This window comes from Gymnogyps californianus, chromosome 11 (genome assembly GCF_018139145.2).
Source record: "Gymnogyps californianus isolate 813 chromosome 11, ASM1813914v2, whole genome shotgun sequence".
NCBI lineage: Eukaryota > Metazoa > Chordata > Aves > Accipitriformes > Cathartidae > Gymnogyps > Gymnogyps californianus.
Window position 1 is genome coordinate 10,753,735 of NC_059481.1, and position 21,957 is coordinate 10,775,691.

Here is a 21,957-nt window from a genome sequence, read left to right on the forward strand (position 1 = left end):
ACAGAAACAAGACTGTTTCAACACATTTAAATATTACCATTCCTTAGGCTCAAGCCTGACTGCCACCAAGACACAGAGCCCCAGTGCCCTGGCTCGCTCCCTCCTGCCACACACCACCTGCCTCCAGGTATTTGTACGGCCACGTGACAAACACAGGAAAGAAGGAGGAAACACATGCTATCCTCTGCTGGGTTTTTCTTTTTAAATAAAGATCATCAAATATAGTATTTCTAAACTGAAAAGCGTTGAGCTGCCCTCCACTGCTGCTGTATAGTACCCTGCCAGAAGGGTGATCTCCAGAGCTTTCTTTACTCAACATGTATAACTATTGCCTTGAGATTCCTTTCTTCGCATACTGCCAGGAGTCCTAATTTTAGACAGTGTTTTACAGGGGTTATTATAACCTTAGTACAAACATAATGAGGTAACACTGTTACTTTTCCCAAAACTATCTTGAAATTATATCAGTATTAAGACAGCAGCGTCAGGACCCTTCTTATAATACCCATGAATTTACTTAAAGAACAAATACAAAATTTATCCTAGAGTTAGTTAGGATAGCATCAGTGACTATCCCACTCTTTGTTCACAATTATAAAAACCAGAAGTCTAGCCTCTTGATTTTTAACTTTTTTTTAAACCTAAAAATATTTTCTCATTCACATGCACCACTTTCAGGCTCACTCATTCTGAGCTGCTGCTGCTGCCTGTAAAAAAAGTTTACATCACCCCAGACCATTTTCCTTTCATTCCCCACCCCCCCCCCCCCCCAATTGTTACGGAAATTCATTTTTGTAGCTTACACTAACACTTTAAATTTCATGTTAACTCAAGGTCCAAGGCCTCTGTTCAAATACCCTGCAATAAGCTGCATTTTATATCCCTTGGACCATCTAAAAGCAGTTGTATTCTTCCCCATAATTAGGCTTATTGTTTCACATAGCTGATGTCTTCAATATGTAGCCATACTGAATTGGTTTGCACCAGCTGGGTGACACATCTGGAACCTCTCTTTTAGCTAGTTCCATTAAACTGCACAGGAACAGATTCGAAAGGATGCCCATCAGTAGCAAGGAGTGAGATCTGCTGATCTCTTCACTGTAACTCAGACCTTACCCCTTACTGCCATGACCAAACAAAGGCAACAGCAGAACTACAACATGAAAGCAGTAATGACATTACTGCTTCAAGGAGAAAGGGAGTTACGGCCCACTTGCTTACAGAAGTAGGAGTCCTAAAATTTTCATTCTGTATCTCTGAAATGATGCATTTTTAATCACCGGCTTATACTACATCCTTCCTCTAGGTGACCACTAATTGCAACATTTTTAGAAGGTATGTAATGATTGTCAGAGCGATTTAGCTAAGAAAACAAATGTTGACAACAGAAGCAACCCATTGCAGCCTTCAATTTGACCTGATCCTGCTGCAAACTTCCCATGTAACTATGAGCAAATGACTTAATCCCAAAGCCACAAAAAGCAGGGCCCAGCTATCATTCAAAACAGGATCCAGTCCTAGGAAGCTGACCAGGAGGCAGCCTATCTACCAAACAGATACAGTACCTCACAGGAGTATGATGAGGACAATTAGAGATTGTCCTAGCAAAAATGCCCCACTATGAAAACAAATTAAATTAAGATTCAGTAATTGATAGTCATCTTTTGTTTACTGCCACTGAAAATTCTACTTTGGAAACGTAACAGATGACAATGCTGTAGCAGATTCATATATCCTTGTCTAAACAAAACAATATGCTTCTAAACTAACCCCACGCATTAACCACATTTATCTCCTCTTTCACATTGAAGATGTACTTCTTTCACTATGCCAGTTCGATCTCTCACCTAGCGCAGCCCTTTGCTTACATGCTACAGCCCCTTCACTGCCATCGCCTGTGAGCTGGCCCCTCCACCAGGACCACAGCTCCCAGAGCACTGCTCACGCCAGGGGCCAGGGAAACAACTGAACTAGTTTCCCCATCCACGAGTTAATAGCAAACAGACATTTAAGACAAATAGTCCGGTGGACCAGAAGCAGATAGGAGGGATGGAAAATAAAAAGTTAACCCCAAACTTTCTTTCACTCTGACTAAGATAATAATTACTTAAAGGGTAATCAACTAGAAGAAATCAAGGCTTTTCTCAAGCCAAAATGAGCTCAAAGGAACAAGTTTTCTTCTTTGCATTTTATAGTCATGTTTAACTTTGGAAAATAATGAGGTAGGTTTTTTAAAACACTAATACTTACAAAGAGTAACACCAACACCCATTAAGTTTACACGTTTTCAGTTTCAATGAAAGGCATAACCATCAGTCCAACTGTCTGTCTTGACAATACACATTAAATAAACAAAAATGACAAATTCCTCTTCAGTTGTGTAACATGCTCTAACCACTTGAAACACATGATGGACTATAGTATTAAAAAAAAGGGGAGTTTAGCACCCCAATTTGTGCTGAATAGGCTATTCACACAGGCACTGATGTTTTCATTTAGTCTGTCACCTTTTCAAGACTATGGGCTTCTTTAAGCAGTACTTTTATTCCTTCCTCCCACAAAGTTTAAAGAGGGAAACACAAAGATACTAGTTTCTTAAGTGGTTTACAACTATGCTTTTAAAACAGATCAGTTCTCAGGAAAGGGCAACAGAAGTGACCCACAGAAGGGTTGTCATCTTTGAAATTATTCCTAGTGCTGGCAGACATCATGACACACGACCAGCTTCATGCAGTATGCAAGCAGCCCCTTCAATTCATGCTCAACTTCTGCACGTGGACTTATCACAGTTCTCAGGAAACAGGATGTACACTGAAACACAGTCAAGTATGAGACGTTTACTTTTTCAGAAATACAAATAAGACAGAAAGATACCAGTTAATTTGATTATGCAGACCACATAATGATCAAATCATTACTCACAAGAGAAAGACCAAGAATGACTAATGACATATTATACAACCTGCTAAGTACTATCCCTTTGACTATAAAAATACGGGGCACAGAAGTATTTTTTTTTAGATCAGCCACGTTGCAGTCAGTAGGCAGAGTGAGTCATCGTCCAACTCACGAAACTGCTGCTTTTCTAAAGCCTCCTACTTGCTCCCCACACTGTTTAGGGAACTCTGTGCTGGCAGTCAGCAAATGTTACTATTAGTTTATAAATCTGAAGGATCTGTAAAAGCATGCAAAAATCCACTGCATTTTTCTGTATCATAAATAAAAATGGTTCAGTCCTCCCTTCGGATAATTCAATGAAAACTCACCACTGAAGAAGCCTACCATCAGCTAACCACAGCCTTCTGCACCTCGGCAGGTCTGCTACCTTCTGTTGTTCCACTAAACAGTTAACCAGTCAAGAGTGAATTAAAGATAACGACCTCACAAGCAAGGACTGAGCCCGAGTGAGAGGCTGAAATGAAAGTTTCCATTTTAGCTTTACAGCACACATTTTCTGAACATGATTACCAAACTAAAATCTACCTCTATTTTAAGCCATCACTTTCTGGAATTTGTAACTGGTTTATAAACACATCATGCTATAACAATGTTATTTCTAGATACATACGCACATATATACATTCTCACATATATATTAAAAGAAGCTTGTTGGCAACAGCGCTTTTACCAACGTTTACACTAGCCATATGACAACACGCCAACCACCGTTTCTTTTTCCACGACACAATTAACTTAGCCATTGTCAGGCTGATGCAAAATAGCACTGAATTAGCCAGAGAAAGAGATACTCATCATACAGAAGCCAAGCGTGTGCATCCTGACTGCCTTGCCAAGGGTACCTGTTCTTCCAAATCCTGAAACTCGAGCAGCCTCTCTTCAAACTATTTTCATCGGGTGTTTCAAGCTACTTCTGAAAAGTATTAAGTCCCCTTAAGCCACAGGGGAGCCTGCGGGCGCCCTGGCAGCCGGAGCGAGCGCTACCTGTCCCCATGTCTCCCGGCACGGCGGCTGGAGAGCGGCGCCGAATCCCCCGCGAGGAGCCGCCGGCGAGGCACCGCCGGCCCCGAATTCAGCAGCAAAACTTCCGCAGACTTAGGGGAGGCCGGGCTCCCCTCCGCGCCGGCCGGCCCGCCGGCGGCCGCCAGCCCGCAGCCGTCGCGGCAAAGGACATCCTTCCTCCCGCCGCCCCTCCGGGACGAGCCAGCTTCGCCCGCCAGCGTCGCTCCTCCCGCACACCCCCTCCAGACACCGGCGACCGCTCAGGCAGAGGGGACCCACCCCCACCATGCTCCCGGCCGCTGGGGGGGGGGGCGGCCAGCCCGGCCCCCGGCCACACCGCACCGCGGCCACCGGCCCCGGCGCCCCCGCGGGGCCACCGCAGCGCGGAGAAGCCCTACCTTCAAACGTCCTTCAGGGCGCGGACGCCGCCGCCCCCGGCCCCGCGGGCCCCGCTCCGGAGGCAGAAGCGACCCGCAGGGCCCGGCGCGGCGCCGCCCGGGCCGCAGCCGTTGGCCGTTAGGAGCGCCCCCCTCGCGGCGCCGCGCGGCCGCCCCCGCCCGCCCTGTCAGCGCCCGCTCGCCCCCTCAGCCCCGGGGCCGCCGCTGCCCCCGGGCCGCAGCCGCCGCAGTGCGGAGGGGCCGGGCCGGGCCCCGGCGGAGCGGGGCGGCGCGGAGCGGGCCGGACCGGGGGGCGCCGCCGCCGTCCGGCGGGAGGGAACAAAGCGCCTTTGTGCGGCGGGGCCGGGCCCGCGCGTGCGGCGGCACGAGACCCCCCTTCCTCTCTTTCTCTCCCCCCCGCCGCCGTCGCCGCCTCGCCGGCCGCCCCGCCGCACTCACGGGCCTTCCCAGGCTCATCGGGGGCTGCGCTGCTCACACGGCCGGGCCCCGCGGCCCCGCCACTGACGCCCGCCCGGCGCCCGCCCGCCTCGCCGCAGTTGCCACTGCCGCAGCCGCCGCCATGTAACCCGGCGCGGAGGGCAGGGAGGGGCGAGGCCGGCGGCGGCTCCGCCTCCGAGGGGCGGGGCGCGGCCGTGGCCGGGCGGGGCGGGCCCGGGGCGGGCCTCAGGGATAGGAGGGCGGGCGGGAAGGGCGGCACGGCACGGCCGGGCCAGCGGCGGCGCCGCCAGGGTCTCGGTGGGGAGGCCACGGTCGCCCCCGAGGCCTGCCCGCGCTGCAGGGCCCTCCCGCCGGCGCCGCGCCCTCGAGTGCGGAGGAGCACCCGACCCCCTTCCCCTAGCGGGGTTGGCCCGGCGGGCCGCGGTGGGAGACCCTCTGGCTGAGTGGTCACGTCACAGCCTAACCTGTCTTCATGGGACATGGTGGCTCCCAGTAGCCCGCATGTCCAGTTAGCCAGAGGAATTTAGCAGAGTTTCAAAGTCCAGTTGAGTCAAACACTTCAAAATGGGCCTAGTGGAGCTGTGTGCAGGGGCTACACACTGCCACTGAAGTGAACGCGAACTAGAGGCCTACAGGCACTAACGGTGGCCCTCTAGTACTGCATTAATACTCAAAGCTTCAATCACAATTGCTGCTTTCTCCTCCTATCTGACCTCCGCTGCCTCCTGACAGCTTCTCTAGAGTCAGACTTATGCTTTTGAAACCTGCGTTTGACCCGAGCCCTAGGGCTTCTTTTCTTCAGCATTTCCCTCGGCCACAACACAGCACACCAAAAGAAACCCCACAGGCGGAGAAGGGAGCGGGAATGCGGGTTGTCTGCAGCTGGGGGGATGCGGGGAGGAGAGCCAGGCCATGTCTCCGTGCCCAGGTTACAGGCCCTGGGACAGCCGAGGGGAGGAAGGGGAGAAGAGGAGTGGGACAAGGAGTCCCAGCATCGGTCGCCGCCAGGCAAGCGCTGCTCCTGCAGGTGTCAGCGTGTGGGGGTCTGAACAACGGCAGGCGGGGAAGTGGTGGTGTGGGCCCAGTTCAGAGCAGGCGGGAATGAGGGAGGCAAGCTTTCCTTCTCCGAAGGTGACATCTTGGCTGAGATGTTCTGCAGTCTTAGTGTCATGGGGGACCTGAACGTTCTCCCCACGAGCAGCTACAAACTATTTGCCATTGCTGTCACCTCTGTAGACACCAGAAAGGATTTCTCTCTTGCTATTGCATTTTTTCCCCATGAGACTTTTATACAGCAGTCTTAGTGGGGAGAGAGAGGCATGAAAACACGAGGCCTGTAGGTATCAGAAGAGCCTTACACTTCCACTAACACAGTTTCGGTACAACTCTCAAGACAGGGTGCGGTTTCCCTAGGTCCCTCATATGCCTTTTCAGTGCAGGATGACTCAAAAGAAGATAAAACAACTAATACTCATTTTTACTGGTTAAACAGAGGTTATTTATAGTTGGTACTAGGATAGAAGTTACATTGCATAGGGCTCTACGGGTCACTCTGCTGCTGTCTGGACAGAAGCATCCAATTGACCCTTGCACTTTTAAACCACATAACTTTATTTTTTTAATAAACAAGTAATACGTCAACATCCAAGGAGCTCCCTACCCAGCTTCTCTAAAGTTATTTAAATAACTTTTTAAACCCCTTCAATTATGAAGCCAAGCATTAACTGTTTTAATTTAGTCAGATGCGTTCCTCGGACATTGCCCCCACTAGCAGGAGAGGTGACTTGGGCATTTGATAATACAGCACTGTACTAATAGCACACATACAGAAGTCGGTAACTAAACTGACACCTTACATTACAATATTTGCTAATTTATAGGCAGCTAACGATGCTGCCAACAGTGGAGAAAAGTCAGAAACAAAGTTGCAGTTCTTCTGCCCACCCAGCAAAACAGAGTTGGAAGATTACAGCACTGGCTGACCCAGAAGGCCTGTATTTAAATACAGTCTATAAAAAAACCTGCAGGAGTGCATATTTGGAAGAGGTGATGTTAGGACGGCAACCAGAGCCAAGCCACAGAGGAGTATTTACTTGCATTAAAGGAAGAGATTTGGGACTCAAAAAAGGCAGGAGCAGCAGTGGTTGTATGTCTAAATCCAGAGCTATTTAGTTAATTAAAGAATCCTTCCACCCATACAAAGTATTTTCATTATGAGAGACAGAAGACCAAGCTGATCCTAGGGTACTGCAGTAAGAAAAATTTTATATTACAGCCTTGCAACAGCACCTGGAGAGCCCATCGTCATACTGTGTCCGTTGGGACTATTTGCCAATACTGACATTGCCATTTCAGTCAGGTGAAGAAGTTGCCCATCCATGGAGTTTGCTCTGCAGCAGCCCAGACTGTTTGAAAAGTAGTTTAGCAAACACAGCGGAGGCTTGCAGTAAGTGGCAAGCTTCCTCACCTGAGTAGCACATGCTCACTGATAAATCTCACATAGTCCAGAAGTACCACCATTTTTCTGGGTTCCTAATTAATAAATCAAGAGCTACTTTCTTTTTCTTTTCCCTCCAAATTCTTTTCTGCCATTCTAAGAGCATGGTCTGTGGTAGGATCTAGTGAATGAGATCCTTCAGTCTAGAGGAAAATCATGCAACAAGGAAGAGCATGGTGCAGGCATGTTACTTGTCTTCAGCCTCACTATTTATAGCATTACAATGCACGTGAGAGTGAGTTGCTCAGAATTTAATTGTGTGTCACATGGCAATTTATAGTTATCTAATCCAGCAAATTGCTAATCTGTTCTCAGATTTTTAATATCCTATTGATTAGGCTCTAGATTACTGTGTCAAATTGTTTCCCCATTCCCCACAAGAATGTAATTATATAGCATGTAGATAATATGCTATGTGACACCAACCCATTCTAAAACATTTGGAGATATTAACTGTCAGTAAAATGCAGAGTAAGAAAAGAACTGGACTTTGAAGGTCGTAAAGACCAGCAATTAAAAAATAATTAGAACTGAAGCAATGATTCATTTATTATATCCAAGTTCAAAAAGATCAAACAGTAAATTCCAATGTAATATTTCAGTCCTGTGTGTGAATCGTTACTTGTGGCATAAAAGGGAATGAAGTATTTTTAAGTGTCCACACCCATTATGATTGGCAAGGGAAGAAAGATTTGGAGACGGTTTGAAAAGGTTGCCCAAGGTGACTTGGCAGCTCCAGGCTTTTGTCTCAGTCTCACTGCTTCACTGGGCTTTTCTGCGGGAAATCTTTGTTTTCTTGTGTTTATGCAGCTCTCTCTAAGGATTCCAGATATTTTCAGAAGAGGCTGAACTTAAGCGTGTACCTCACATCAAGCAGCCTCCACCCCCAGTGAAGATTAAGGTATCTAAGGTGATACCTGGTGTCATGGTTTAAGCCCAGCCAGCAACTCAGCACCATGCAGCCGCTCACCCTTCCCCCCTCCCAGTGGGATGGGGAGGAGGATCAGGGAAAAAAAGTAAAACTCGTGGGTTGAGATAAGAGCCGTTTAATAACTAAAGTAAAATAAAATATAATACTAACTACTAATAATAAAAATATAATAATAATAATAATAGTAATGAAAAGGAATATAACAAAAAAAGAGAGAAATAAAACCCAAGAAAAGACAAGTGATGCACAATGCAATTGCTCACCACCTGCTGACTGATGCCCGAGCAGCGATCCCCCCCCGGCCAACTCCCCCCAGTTTATATACTGGGCCTGACGTTCCATGGTATGGAATACCCCTTTGGCTAGTTCAGGTCAGCTGCCCTGGCTGTGCTCCCTCCCAGCTCCTTGCACACCTGCTTGCTGGCAGAGCATGGGAAACTGAAAAGTCCTTAACTTAGGATAAGCGCTACTTAGCAACAACTAAAACATCAGCGTGTTATCACCATTACTCTCACACTAAATCCAAAACACACTGTACCAGCTACTAAGATGAAAATTAACTCTGTCACAGCCAAAACCAGGACACCTGGTTCTTGGCCTGTCCTGCAGGATCAGTCCCCTGGGCAGCTGAATTTGCTAAGACACACAGGGGAAGACTCTGACAGCAGACAGTACCTATGGCACCTGCTGGACCGCTCCTGCTTGACTTGCACATCCTCCCAGAGGAAGGGAAATGTATCCTAGGATACATTTTTAAGGACTGACCATGCTTCTTACCAAAGTCTAGGATTCATTTTGCATGGGGATAGGGATGAGTTGAGAGAGAAAATCCAACTTATTAAAAGGGGATGGGGAGAGGTTCAAGAAACACTCAGTTTCTGCTGCCTCCTTGGCCAGTTCCTGCTTACCTGTGTTCTGCAGGGTGATCTGGGCCCTGAAGTACAATTTGGTTTTCCTGGCACAGCTCCCAAGAGTTTTTAATAGTTTGTTTGGGTCTCCTTTAACTGCTGCCTTCTCCAATTAGCCTAGTTCTCTGCAGGTGTTAAGCAAAGCCTTGACAAATCAGTTGCTCTTCCAGCTTACAGTTTCATAGTGCTGACGTTCAGCACAAACAGTCCAGATAAATTTGAGTTTCACTGACAACCCAACAGCTCAGGTAGCTTCACTTCTTGGGCACCTGCATTTCCTGGAAAAGGTCAGACTACACCTTTCCATACTGGACGTAGGGGTTTTTTATTTGTTCTTTTTAATACAAACACATTTTCCTAACGAATGCTCTCTGAGTTTGCAGACTTTAAAGTTTTCCCAATAAATCTTGAAGTATATTACATGCCAGCATTATTAGCAGGTAACCACACAGAAGTTGCCATCTTAAAAACTTTTAACACATTTTTGCATCAAAATCCTTTTTTAGTTAAAGTCTACTTGGCGGTAGCCAAAGCTACCTGGGCACAGACAGCATGCTATCACCTCATTTGCACTCACTTGGTGGAACTGACTTTGCTAGAGCAAGCTTTGTACCATCTACATTCTGATCAGGAAAGAAGCTGTGACAATATTAGGGGACTTAGAAGAAAGGAAAAAGGCAAACCTTAAGATCTTCATCTCTGTGTGAAACAACAGAAAGACTGGAAAAGAACAGACCATTAACAGAGACCGATTCAAACCAAAGGCAGCAAAGTACAAAGGGCAAATGAAGGAAAATGAAAGTCACAGAAGATGTTCAACTTTGAGGTTAGAAATAAATGGGTTCTGTGACATACTTTGGAAATTCTGTGAATCTGCAGGGAAAAAAGTCATTAAACACTTAAAACAGAACAAGTCATTCTTCCCCCTTGGTAGATCATCAGCAATCTAGGACACTTTGGTACAGCTAGCTGCATGTAGGCTCCCTGCTTAATATCACACATTTTTATTAAGTCAGGCAATTCCATTGCCTACTTTTTCTATGTCTTAACCAACACTTAGCACAGGGGACAGAGCAGCTGCCTAAAGCAGGAGCTGGCAAAGCCATGGCAATACTGGGAGGAAAGCTTAGAATACTTGCTTTGTAGCTGGGTCATCACTGAAAGCATCAGCCCTCTGTGTGTGAAATTCACTTGTAGGGCTGGAGCTCTCCCAGATTTCTTAGCCTTTCATTAATTCCTCGTAGGTTAACCTTGCATAGAGATAGCTATCAGTATTTCTTACCAAGGTAGGCAATTAAGGCAGTATGTGTTAGATTTAATCACCTTTTAAAGGATGACTAGTACCAATATTTTCACACTCAGGTGCTCCAAGTGACCCGAGTTGCTTCTAACTTCCCAGCGCGGGACATGGGAGGTGTGCTGGAGCCAGGCTGTAGATCCAGTCAGTGGATGAATCTACAGCTGAAAAACATTCTACAGAAAGAGGAACAGGGCTGTTGTGACAAGGCAAAGTGTAGGATGAAGTGGAAACAGGAAGCACCAAATGATTTTTTCCTAGCACTTCAGGTACAAGAGAATTCTGTGTGTGACAGTTCTTCCCCATTCAGTCCTGCAGGAAGGCACCGCTCTCATCCCCACCTGCAAAACCTCAAGTGAAGTAGTTCGGACAACACGTCTGCTCGCTGAAGCGGCACCAGAGCAATTGTCTAAGGCATCTTTGTGCTAGTTATTGCATCGGCTGCAGTGCTGCTAGAGTTGTAAGGCAGCATATTACTGTACAGATATTATTTAAATATCTGTAATACCTTGAGTACTCCAATGTGGAGAGATGCCCTGGAAGCAGGGTGGGGCGCTCTCAGCAAAAAATGCATTTGGTTGTGGATCCCTACTGGAAAATACGTCAGCTCTTGAGAAGAAGTTATAAAGGCTTGATGATGGATTTATGGAGAACAATTATACGTTTTTGTAGAACTATTGCATTTAATTGCAGAACTATATATATTGCTATGTAGAACCGTTCTTGTTCATTTCTATAGAACAGTAAACCTTCCTACATGCAGCATTTTGATTGCTATTGCGTTACAGAGATAAAGCCTCTGCTGTGCAATTGTAAATACAGCTGGTGCTGCAGAGCTTGTCATTTACGGGGCGGGGGGGGGGGGAATCAGACTAACATTCGCTAACATTTTCACCAACACCAGAATGCTCTTGAAATGCATTTACAGGGGGCAAAGCTCAATACATATACATGGGTATCAGCTAATACACTGCTTTAGCAGCCTGAGGCTACACAACTTTTACATGTCAAATAGCAACAGATGTTATCTACAAGCTTACAAGGGGAGAAGGGAGGTGCAGTGAGTTGAGGCATTTCAAACACTTTCAAATATTATTTTGCAATAAACTACATACAAACAGCCTGGCCAGAAGTGAATCTTTATCAGCCATCAAGATGATCCGTTGCTGCCATGAGAAGCTTGGGGGTTGGAAAAGCAATACTAATTGGTCATAGTGGAAGAGTCTCAGACCTCTACTGCTACTTAGATTTGTATCCTGTAGAGGCCTTCATGAGTGGGACATGGACTCCAGTCCCGCCTAGGCCACCTGCGGCACTGTGGTACTTCTTATGGTGGTTTGTGAAACCAGGATGAAACAAGCTGGATTGGGAGACACATTACGAAATCGTGTCTTTGTGACTGCTCAGGCAAAGGCCATCCTCCATTCACTTTGCCCTGCACACAGTGGTCTCCAACATGCCCAAAGCTCATGGATGCGGCTGTTTCACAAGCAAGCAGCATATTGCATGGCTAAAGATAAAGAGGCAAGAAGCACAGTGCCAGCAGGGTCAAGGCAGGCCAGCGGGAAGCTGATGTGAGTGCTGTTGCTCAGGGTGCGTTTCGTCTGTGGCCAGCACGCTTTTTCAGGATTCCCAAAATAGCACTTATCATAAACAGCAGATTGACTGGGAAATACACTGCTTCGCTTAATGCCTCCTACTGTGCCTGCCAGACTCCTACCCCAGTCAGTATCCTGAAGCTAAAGAGATGGAAACCTAAGAAGTATTGAAAAGTAGAAACTTTTTATAGAATATCTACCATCAATTTTTATGGCAAATATTCAGCATCGCAAAAGCTACCTTGAGTCACTTTTGTTATATCTTCAGACATCAAAACCCAAGGTTTTTATTTTGCTAACAAATAAATTTTGGAACCACCTCCTCTCCCTTAATACTCTGTAACTTTTTCTCAGTGCATGTTGCACCATCTATTTCTAAAGATTTCCACTACAAATATATGGGACTATTCAATTCCCCGTATTCCCCAACCCCATTATATCTTAGCTTTCATTAAGATTTTCTAGGACGTTTCAGGTTTTCTCACCAGTTTTGAGACACTTGCTGGGAGTGAATACATTTCCAAACTACTTGTTTTCTCATGAAAACTGGGTTTTGCCTATGTGCCAGAATCAGCAGACATTTTATAAATAGCTTTGGACAGATGACAGGAAATGATGCAAGATCTCAGGCCACTCCACACGGGGCAACTGTCTGAAGTGCTCAGGAAAGAGGGACTTGCACCACTGACTACTACACAGGGAAAAAAAATAATGCACAGAAGCATCATTTATTACAGAGGGTATCAGGCTTATGAAAAAAGATCTCTCTTATTACAGCTCAGGCAAAAAGCCTATTTGCTTGCAACTACACTACAATGAAAAACAGGAAAATTGTATTTTCCTTTGAAGAGGAAAAACTGACTAGAATTGTCTAAACTCGCTTTGTCTTTTACTCTTGAGGAGGAGCTTTCCCCTCCGAACATGCTATAAATGCCAACACACGCATTGGAGATTTTCCAGACACCGACTGGTGCCAAACACCGGGATCATCTTCTTACCCTGGCATTTCCCATCAGCTTCAGCAAAGACTCTTCCAACTCAAACTGCTTTAAATGGGCTCCAATAATAGCTGCTTAGAGGTTAATCTGTGTCTATTCATCTGATCCCAAGAACTATCTGTTCCTCTTTGCAATAGTAATACAGAATGGAGCATCAACTCACTGTCTCATTTTGTTTCTATCAGCTTCCATGAAGATAAAGCACAGTAATTTAACCCCAAATAAATGCTTTGTTTGGAATAGGGGCAAACTCTCAGCATTCTTAACTCCGTGGTAAAACTCTCAACAGATTTAACTTCAACGCAGGGACTCCAGCCTTCTCCTCCGCTACCAAGTTGGCTCCTCTTCCTAACAGCAGCAAGCACCTCTCAGCCTACTCCTTACCACACTTTCACACCGCTGATGGCTGAACAGCGTGCTGTACATGGAAGACTACAAGTATTAGTGAGAAATAGATAGTGTACCTCCCCAGCAGATGTGCTTTTTGAGTCATTCAGTCCAGAGAGCGATGCATTTAAGTCCTCTACGTTCCCATGTTGCAGTTAAGCATCGTGTGGGGCTAGAAGATCTGGCCTCGAAGCAGCCACGGACCAGTCTCCTTTCTGCACTGGGCGCTAGAAGTGCGTAAGCATGTAAGCACACAACTTGTCTGCACAAGGGTATCGTCATAATTACCCACAGCGCTTTCTCCCACAGACCCAGCATCGGGGAGGCTAGCCTGAGACTTCTGCTGATATCTTACTTTAACAGAGAACTGCATATTTGATCCCTCTCGCAACCGTACCTCAGAGGCACCCTACTTTCAGGAGTGGATGGTTTCTACCCATCATTTGTAAGCTACCTGTTCCCATGACAGACAGAAGAGCCTAGAAGCACTCCTACCTGTGAAAGGGGCAAATAATACATGACACGTTTTTTGAGCTTGTGTACTGAGTAACTGATTTTACCCATGATCTACATTTCTGTAAGTCTTAAGAAGAACTTGATTTTTTTTTCCATTAAAGACATTAAATCTGACTGAATCTTTGTTATTTTGGAAATGTAAGATTTATTACCTCTGTGAGAGGTACAACAGTGCTGAAACTGGGCCATTCCAAACTTTCTCAGTTAAAGGCTATGCAAACAGAAATGGAATACATCTGTCCATGTATACATTGCAGGACGTAAAAGCAAATCCATTTGTTAGTGGGTGTTCACACACTGCGTGTGCGCAGGAGAGAAAGGTACAAGCGAAGGTGGACAAGGCTGTCAGCCTTTGCAGAGCTCAATGAGAGCTCCAGTGCATGAGATCTGACTGTCCTTAATGACCACAAGCGTAAAACCCCCTAAAATTGTAAACCCAGACTTCATTCTTTTCTGCACTTGGAAAGAGATCTCGTATATCTTTTTTGCTCCTGGACCTATGAGGAAATGTGTCTCACATGCCTACTTACTGCACCACTGGATAGCCTCCTCCACAGAGACACACTCTTCTTGTACAGGGCTCATGCAGACTGCTTCTCAGAAATACCTCCACAGGATACCCCGATGCTGAGGAATCACCGAGAAGCAGTCCTAAAACCAGAACATTATCTCGTATAAGTAAACATTTCACTGTATAGTTATGCCCAGAGGTTCTTTCATTATCTGAATAGCGAGATTTACGTTGCAAGTGAGCTGGAATTAAGAAAGATAAAGAGGTAGAGAAACCTTCTGCTTTTTAGTGCATCAGCATTCTCTTATCTCCAGCATATCTCTCAACAGTTTTCAATCATCGCATTCAGTCAAAAACTGTTAAATAAAAACTTCAGAGATACCACATACATCTAAAGCTGTATTTCGTGGCAGGGGAAAGGTATTCCTCCCTCATTCTTTGCGCTTTATGAAACACTGGAGAACCATTTAAGCCTCAGTTAAAATAAAATCAATTCCTGATAAACCTATTTTAGTAAACAAAAAAAATTGCTAACCATTATCTCATATTTCTTCTTATTGTTTAATCTGGACACTCCCAAAACAAAAGCAATCGAGATGATTCAAAGATGAGGAGTTTCAGCCTTTGGACCAGCTTTAATTGCAATACTTAGTTCTCATGATTGCTGCAATTCAACAGACTCCAACATGATCATAGCATTCACGTGTGCTTCGCGACCTATTTCAGCATTGCCCTGGATGACAGCAAGAGCTGCCACGTGGTTCCTATCTGTAATCTGATGTCCCCAGTGGCTCACAGCACCACAAACCAGCTGAAAGACCTTCTTCGGTTCCCTTGCATCCATTATCACAGAAGTTAGGTGCACAAATCCATTCACTCGTGTTGAGTAGTGGGAGATTATTTGTGATGAGGTCAGGCTGTGCAGTGGGAGATCTCACTTGGCCACCCAAAGCAATGAAGAATCAGGCTTCAGCCACCAGACAACAGTGGGCAAACTCTTCCTGGTAGTCTGTGTCTTGAAATGGTGGCCCAGAGGGATAAGACTGCAGCTCACAAACCTCTCAGCTTTTCCTTGTTGTTAACTTTTCCAGGACAGACAGCCTCTCTAGCTACAGACTGTCTTGGAAAAGGTATATCCCAGAAATCAAGGATGGACACGAGTCTCAACCCTTGCCTTCAGAATCGAAATATTCTGCCGGGGCTGGACTTGGAGTCTCATTACTGCTGCCCAAACCATCCTGCTTCAAGGGCAACTCCTAGGAGGACTTAACACTCTGAAGCCTGTCTGTCAGAGACGCTTCACAACGACTTCACAAGACAGCGCAATATTCATCAAAAGCAACTTGGTGGTTTTCCCTCAACCCAGCAAAGGTTTCGAGATGTCAGCTGTTTATTTTTTCCTGACAGACTACCCAAGCTGGTATTTCCACAGCTGCATGGACTATCTAAATACTTCCTAGAAGTACAGAGTAAAGTGAGATTATTATAGTTTGTGATAATATCCCTGTTTAAATAATTAAGGCAATTCATTTGCTTGTAGTAAAAATGATTCAAGGACTACATGTACAATTTGCGATCAAAGTACTACCCTGTACCCCATGTTTATCATCCTAGGTCCAATGATATTTGTTAGTAAACAATATAAATGTAATCATTGCTAGGCGATGGTAAATCAGTGGCAAGGCTTGAACAGGCTGTTGTCAAGTAGGAAAACTTCAAGCAAGAACCTGCGGTAACTGCTGAAATCAAGTGAAACAGCAGGGTAGTAATGGAAACGTTTGAACCTTTTCACACAGAGGAACAAGAAGATTTATCTTCCTGATTGCTCTAATGTTTCAGATAGCAGGAGAACATGGGAATATGGGCCTTAATGTCAGCTAGTAAACTTCTCTGACCTTTGAAGGGAACTCCATGTGATATGACAATCAAAGTAATCAGAACAAGCTCTGTCTATCTGCTCTGATACAGCTTTACTGCATGAGCAGATACTCCTTTTTCTCCTCACAAGTGCTCAGTGCTCTGCTTCATTCATTGCACAAGACAGATAGTGCTCACCTGATTACCGATAATTGGATACCAAGAAAAAATAAAATTAGTGTACTGCCCTATGTCTCATTCATCACATAGAGCCCCAGTCTGAGGACAGAACCACCAGGGTTTAAGGGCTCTGCAAATACCCATTAAATTAATTTCTACAGTCTGCAAGAATGTCAGGATATTATGATTTCCACTTTCCTGAACTGAGTCACAAGGATCAAGGTCACAGTAGCCCTTAATTGCAGATGCACAATTTAAGATCGCTAGAACTGAATTTTGCAAGGGATTGGTACTTCATTCCACTGTTCAACTTTTCAGCCCGCTTTTCAAAGTGATTGGTACTTCTTGCACCAAGTGCAGATCCCCAAAGCTCTGAATTCTCAGTTTTTGCAAGTTATTCTAGGCTTTGTCCAGGCAGTTCTGATTTTCCCCAGCACCAGAAGCCCCCGATTAGCTGTGCTTGTACACCTTGAGTAGCTGTGTTTGCACACCCTCCACGCCAGCCTCTCCACTCCCTCTCAGCTGCTCATCTAGTTTCTCCAAGTCTTCTCCTATTTCCCAGTTTCTGTTTTCTTTTCTCCTTTCCAATTCAAATCTCATTTTTACAAGCTTTTTCTCCCAACCTACTCCTTAAAATTTTCCTACCTATTCAGTCCTTGTTTCTTCCACCTGTGAGCCAGGTAGCTATCTCCAGCTTCTTAACTGGAGCCACCAGGAGCCACTAAAAGCAGTGCATGGGAGGAACAGTCCACTTGTATTCAATTAAGGTGCCCAAACCCAACACAGCTTGCAGCAGCCCCTGGATGCAGCCACAGGAAAATTTCTGTTCAGAAGTTGACTGGGCTGGAGCACACCCAGGACCAACAGACAGCATGGGAATTTATCTGCTACCACATCTATCCAGTCTGCAAAACCTGAGGTCTCCAGTTCATAGACGTCAAGAGATTTTCCACAAAGATAAAACACGCATCTTTGATTCTGGATTTCAAGAGTGTTCTCCTCTTCTGGAATAGGCAAGAGCCGTTTAAAAACTTGGTTTTGTTTGCCTGTTTTTTAAGTCGGGCAAAATCAACGCTCTCCTCCGCTCCGGTTATTGTAAAATGACAAAATATTTGAGCTAAATGTTCCAGCAAAGTTCAGATTTGGAAATATACCCAGCACAAAAATGTTTCCATCCAAAGAACTAGCCGTCAGCAAAGTCACGGTCTATCGAAACTGAGGCAAGCGCTGAGACCAAGGCAATTCCAACACGAGAGCCTCCCAGCCTTGTCTGAGCCACCAAGGGGCTGCAAGTGCCACGTTCTGCTTTGCTATGCCACTGCTCCCCGCACGTACAGCCTCTCTCCATCACCCCTCCTCTGCCTGGGCAAAGGAACAGGCACATTCACACCTTCTCCTCCCCCAGCAGAAGGTACCCAGAAAGCTAACGCGGCTGCGTCACCCCTGCAGGCAGCCTTCTCCTGACATCCCCGGGGCTGGAAAGCCACTAGTTGTCGGGGAAGGTGGTGGTAAAAGGGTCTTCCTACACAGGAACGTATTAGGGAGGAAAAAAAGTGGACCAGAGAGTTTCTGAGAAAGATATGACCCTGTCAGTGTCCTCCCTGTGGATCGGTGAGAGGTTGCTTGGGGGCACAGGGAAGCCCCACAGGGGCACTGGGCACTTGCTGCTGGGGTGCAGAGAGCCCTATTCAAGCTTCTCTTCCCCTTTGCAAAGGTATTTGGGGAAAAAGCTCTCAGCAGTTGAAAGCAAGAGGACATTTCCTGTAAGAAAATATCCCACTCTCCAGGACAAAGTTTCTTCCTATTGTTTTGCTCCAACGCGCAGTCACACAGCCTCTCCTACTACCCAAACCCTGCTGCTTCCCCTGCGTCCTGGGTGCAGACCCCGCGCCCCCTCACCGCAGCTGCCCTTAGCAGGAGCTGCAGGGCAGAGCATGGGCAGGAGACCCGGGGTTACAGGGAGGGATCCCAGGAATTAGGGGAATGCAACAGTGAAGGAGGTGAGGAGATAAGTGTTTAAATAATCTCCATCATCAGCTTCTCTGTAAGCTCAGTTTTTGGCTGGTTGGAGGAAGGGACAGAAACCACATGTGACTGTGTGCAGGGGATGGGGACAACGGCAATATTAGCCTGACTTTCTGATGGTTACAGAGGCTGTAATTTCTTTTTATTTCCACTGTATCCTATATGAAAAGCATTTCAAGACCTGCCCCACCCCCCAGATCCTATTATGAAAAGCTGGATCTCACAAAGCTGTTCTCCAACATGTCAAATTCAGGTTTTGTGGCTCTCTGACAGTTTTTTGAAGACAGCATTAACTCCCGACTGAGCATAAGCAACTAGGTAACTGAACACCGGGAGCGCACGATTCAGTGCCCCTATGCCTTGCCTGGGTTAGATGTACTTCTCGGAGCCCCCATCTCTAGCCTCAGCAGAGTCTGTCCCACCCCTCCGTCATCCAGCGGCGGGCAGGTCGGTTCCCTGGACCTTTTCCAAGCTACGGTCACGAGCAGAAGACCTCAAAAAGGAACAGCTCAGTCCCACCGTTCCTGCTCGCACAGGTGAATGCCGCAGCGCATCAGCGAGCCCACCCGCTCCCACGCTGCCGCCACCGGCCGGACCTCTCCTGGGCTGGCCCTGCGCCGGCCGCTGGGCACCCAGCGCTGCGGGGTGGCTGTCTCACCGGCAGCAGGTACGCAAACTGCCTGGGGTCCTTCAGCATAATGCTGGCAGCTGTGGCAGGCAGAATCTAGGAAATACATCCCCAAATCCGCCCTTGTGTTCTGTAAAACAAACTTTTATTTATGCTGCTGGTGGTGGCAAAAAATAGCCTGAGTCCCCAGTCTACCTTCAGTTATATTTTTCCACGTGCAGAGCTGAAGCTCTGAGGCTCCTCTCCTCTTGCTCTGCAGAGCAAACACAGCATTTGCACGAATAAAGCTGTGCTTATATAAGCTTCCGAGAACGCCAAGTTGAATGTTTGACAGAGGAAAAACTTCTGGTAAAAACCTATTTTTTGTCTTTTTGAGAGATCTAATCTATCTTCTGTGCATTCCTGACCTTCAGAAAGTATTTTCATCTCACACGTTAAGTATAACAATCCTCTTAACAAGGGAACATTTTGTTAGAGCTTTAAATTGGGTTACGTAAATTATTTGTAGTTCTGACAGCAGGTTTCTCTTCCATCCACGAGGACAGTTGTTATGAGATTGCTACAAGGTTCATTCGCAATCACTGCAGATAATCATCTGAAGGGATTGTTTGAAACGAGATTTTATCTGGAGGATATGCTACAAGTTTATCAAGGCTTTTTATAAAAGCAGCATTTTTGCCAAATTATTTGCAATACAGTAACCTGCATGAGAATTAAAAAATCCCTGATGTGAATGGTAAATTGAGGAAAAAAAAAATAATTTCCAACTCCCACAAATGTTAGGAGGAAGAGAACACAGAGTGGAAAAAACCCAACATATATATGTGTGTATAGGTGGTACTGACCATGTCTCAATCCTTGAGCTTACACTTGTTCACTACAGTGGGAATTGCAAACAGTCAGGATCAGGCTCTTTGTTTCCACTAAGTACTGGTTCAGAAAAAAGCAGAGTGGAAAAATTATTCAAGAAGTAACAGCACTACTTTTAGCATTACATCAGAGCAGTCAATGACTTAGAAACACATTTTGCAGTGCTCTCTTTTCACTCTTCCTTCTCCCCAGCCCCTAACCAGGCACGGGGCTAGACACTGATTTTGAATGGGAAGGTTCTCAGGCAGTAGAAGCCTCCCGCCTCCCTTTCTCTCGTCACTGGTAAGGCTCATTGGGAAAAAAAAGTTTCTACTGATTTCTTCAGGAGTGGGGAAAGAAGGGAATCATTTATAAATTGGGATTAGTTTTTTAGGTTCCCCATTATATTTATGAGCTGTTTAAAAAACCCCAACAAAGCAATAGAACGGTATTTTATTCAAATGGAAAGCATTTTGTTTGACTTTAAGAACACTGATATACAAAACAAAACTTTAAAATGAAAAATTTCAAATCAAAATATGGACATTTCATTTTAAAATCTTTGTAAGAGCATTTCAGATTTTTTTCTCCCTAAGTGACAGGAGCAGTGAGTTAAAAGTTTCATCCAATGCTAAATATGAGCAAATGAGCAAATTCAGTAAATCTGATTTCTACACACTCCTGCTGGCATTAAGTTCTCCACGACAGTGGTCCAGAAACCAACAAACCCAGCCGCCCCTTCTGTAGCACGAAAGTACTCCAAGGAGTGACATTTTCAAGGAGAAAACACATGTGGGTTTGTAATCACACACACACACGCACGCACAAACACAAGAACCATGCAAAAGGTGCTCAGCAGAGGAGGACCTTTACCCACAAAACTTAACATCTACTAACATTTCCAAATCTGCCCGGGAATGCTTTACCTTGGTATTTCCAATCATATTGAGCTAACTCATGGTGTTTTATCTTTCCCTCATATTCCCTCCCCTTCTTTGTTTGATGCCAAATATTTATTTTCAGCAGTCTATACAGAGTTGTCTCATGATTTTATTAGCAGTCTCTCTTGTAATACTTTATCTACAGAGAATGCAATGCATTAGTACTTCTAGGTACAATGTTAGGTATTCCTCTGAATTATCTGGAGACATTAGCTGACTAATATACAATGATTTTATTTATATAAAAGACAATATATTTTGGTAATTCTCAAAGAGAGAGAGATGTTTTTAAGTGTTAGTAGAAAGATTGATCTTAATCCTTTATACTTCTTTCTCTCTAAACAAACAGATCTCATAGGAGAATACACACAGACATTTAACTTACCATTACTGAAGCTATCTTTTGACTTCCTCAGTATCATTAATATTTAAGCAGAAAGAACAGAACAAACAATTATCCTAATGATACCACACCAGAACTAACAAAGTGATTTTTAAAAAGTCATCCAGAAGAAGTGAGAAGGTCGACCAGACAACGCGAGTCAGGAATAGCTGTGCTCCAATGAGGAGGGGAAGGTTACGCTGCTGTGATATGAGTAGTGCACAGCTGTTACTCTAGTAATAATTCATCATATTAATATTTAAATGAGAGGAGGAGGAGGGCACAAGATTGTGTGTGACTCAACAGTCCCTCCCTGTCCTCAAGCAGAAAAATAGGCCACCAATACAGAAAGAGCATTAGGAGCTATAGAGTGGGAAGGTTTGTTTTCATTACTTCATGAATAAAAGTGGGCAAACTGGTCCCCGAAGAAGTCTAGAAATTATCCTGGTTTTAATATTGCAAGTTAAATTCTGTTTCTACTCTCAGAAGCAGCCATTACCTAATGAACAAATTGATCCAGCAACCAGTGCTCTAGGTCTGTACGTGGTGTTTCTTGGATTTCAGTATATTTCCAGCAAGCTTCTATGTTTCCTGCAAAGAGCTGCCCACGGGAGCCTTGCCTGGCAGTTCCTCGCAGGGAATTGCTGAATCGCTGC

The 21,957-nt window shown here is 45.3% G+C and overlaps 1 protein-coding gene across 2 annotated transcripts in view; it reads right to left on the minus strand.

Moving 5' to 3' along the window:
- The window catches only part of MAPK6 (mitogen-activated protein kinase 6), a 31,912-nt gene extending 10,523 nt beyond the window's left edge, over positions 1–21,389 (minus strand). The window contains exon 1 of one of the 2 annotated variants that reach the window (XM_050903263.1): positions 21,305–21,389. The gene's annotated coding sequence lies outside the window, so the exon portion shown is untranslated. Of the gene's footprint in view, positions 1–4,796; positions 4,855–21,304 lie in introns of those variants that run through there. The other variant, XM_050903262.1, reaches the window with a different exon arrangement.
- Positions 21,390–21,957: the final 568 nt, after the last annotated feature.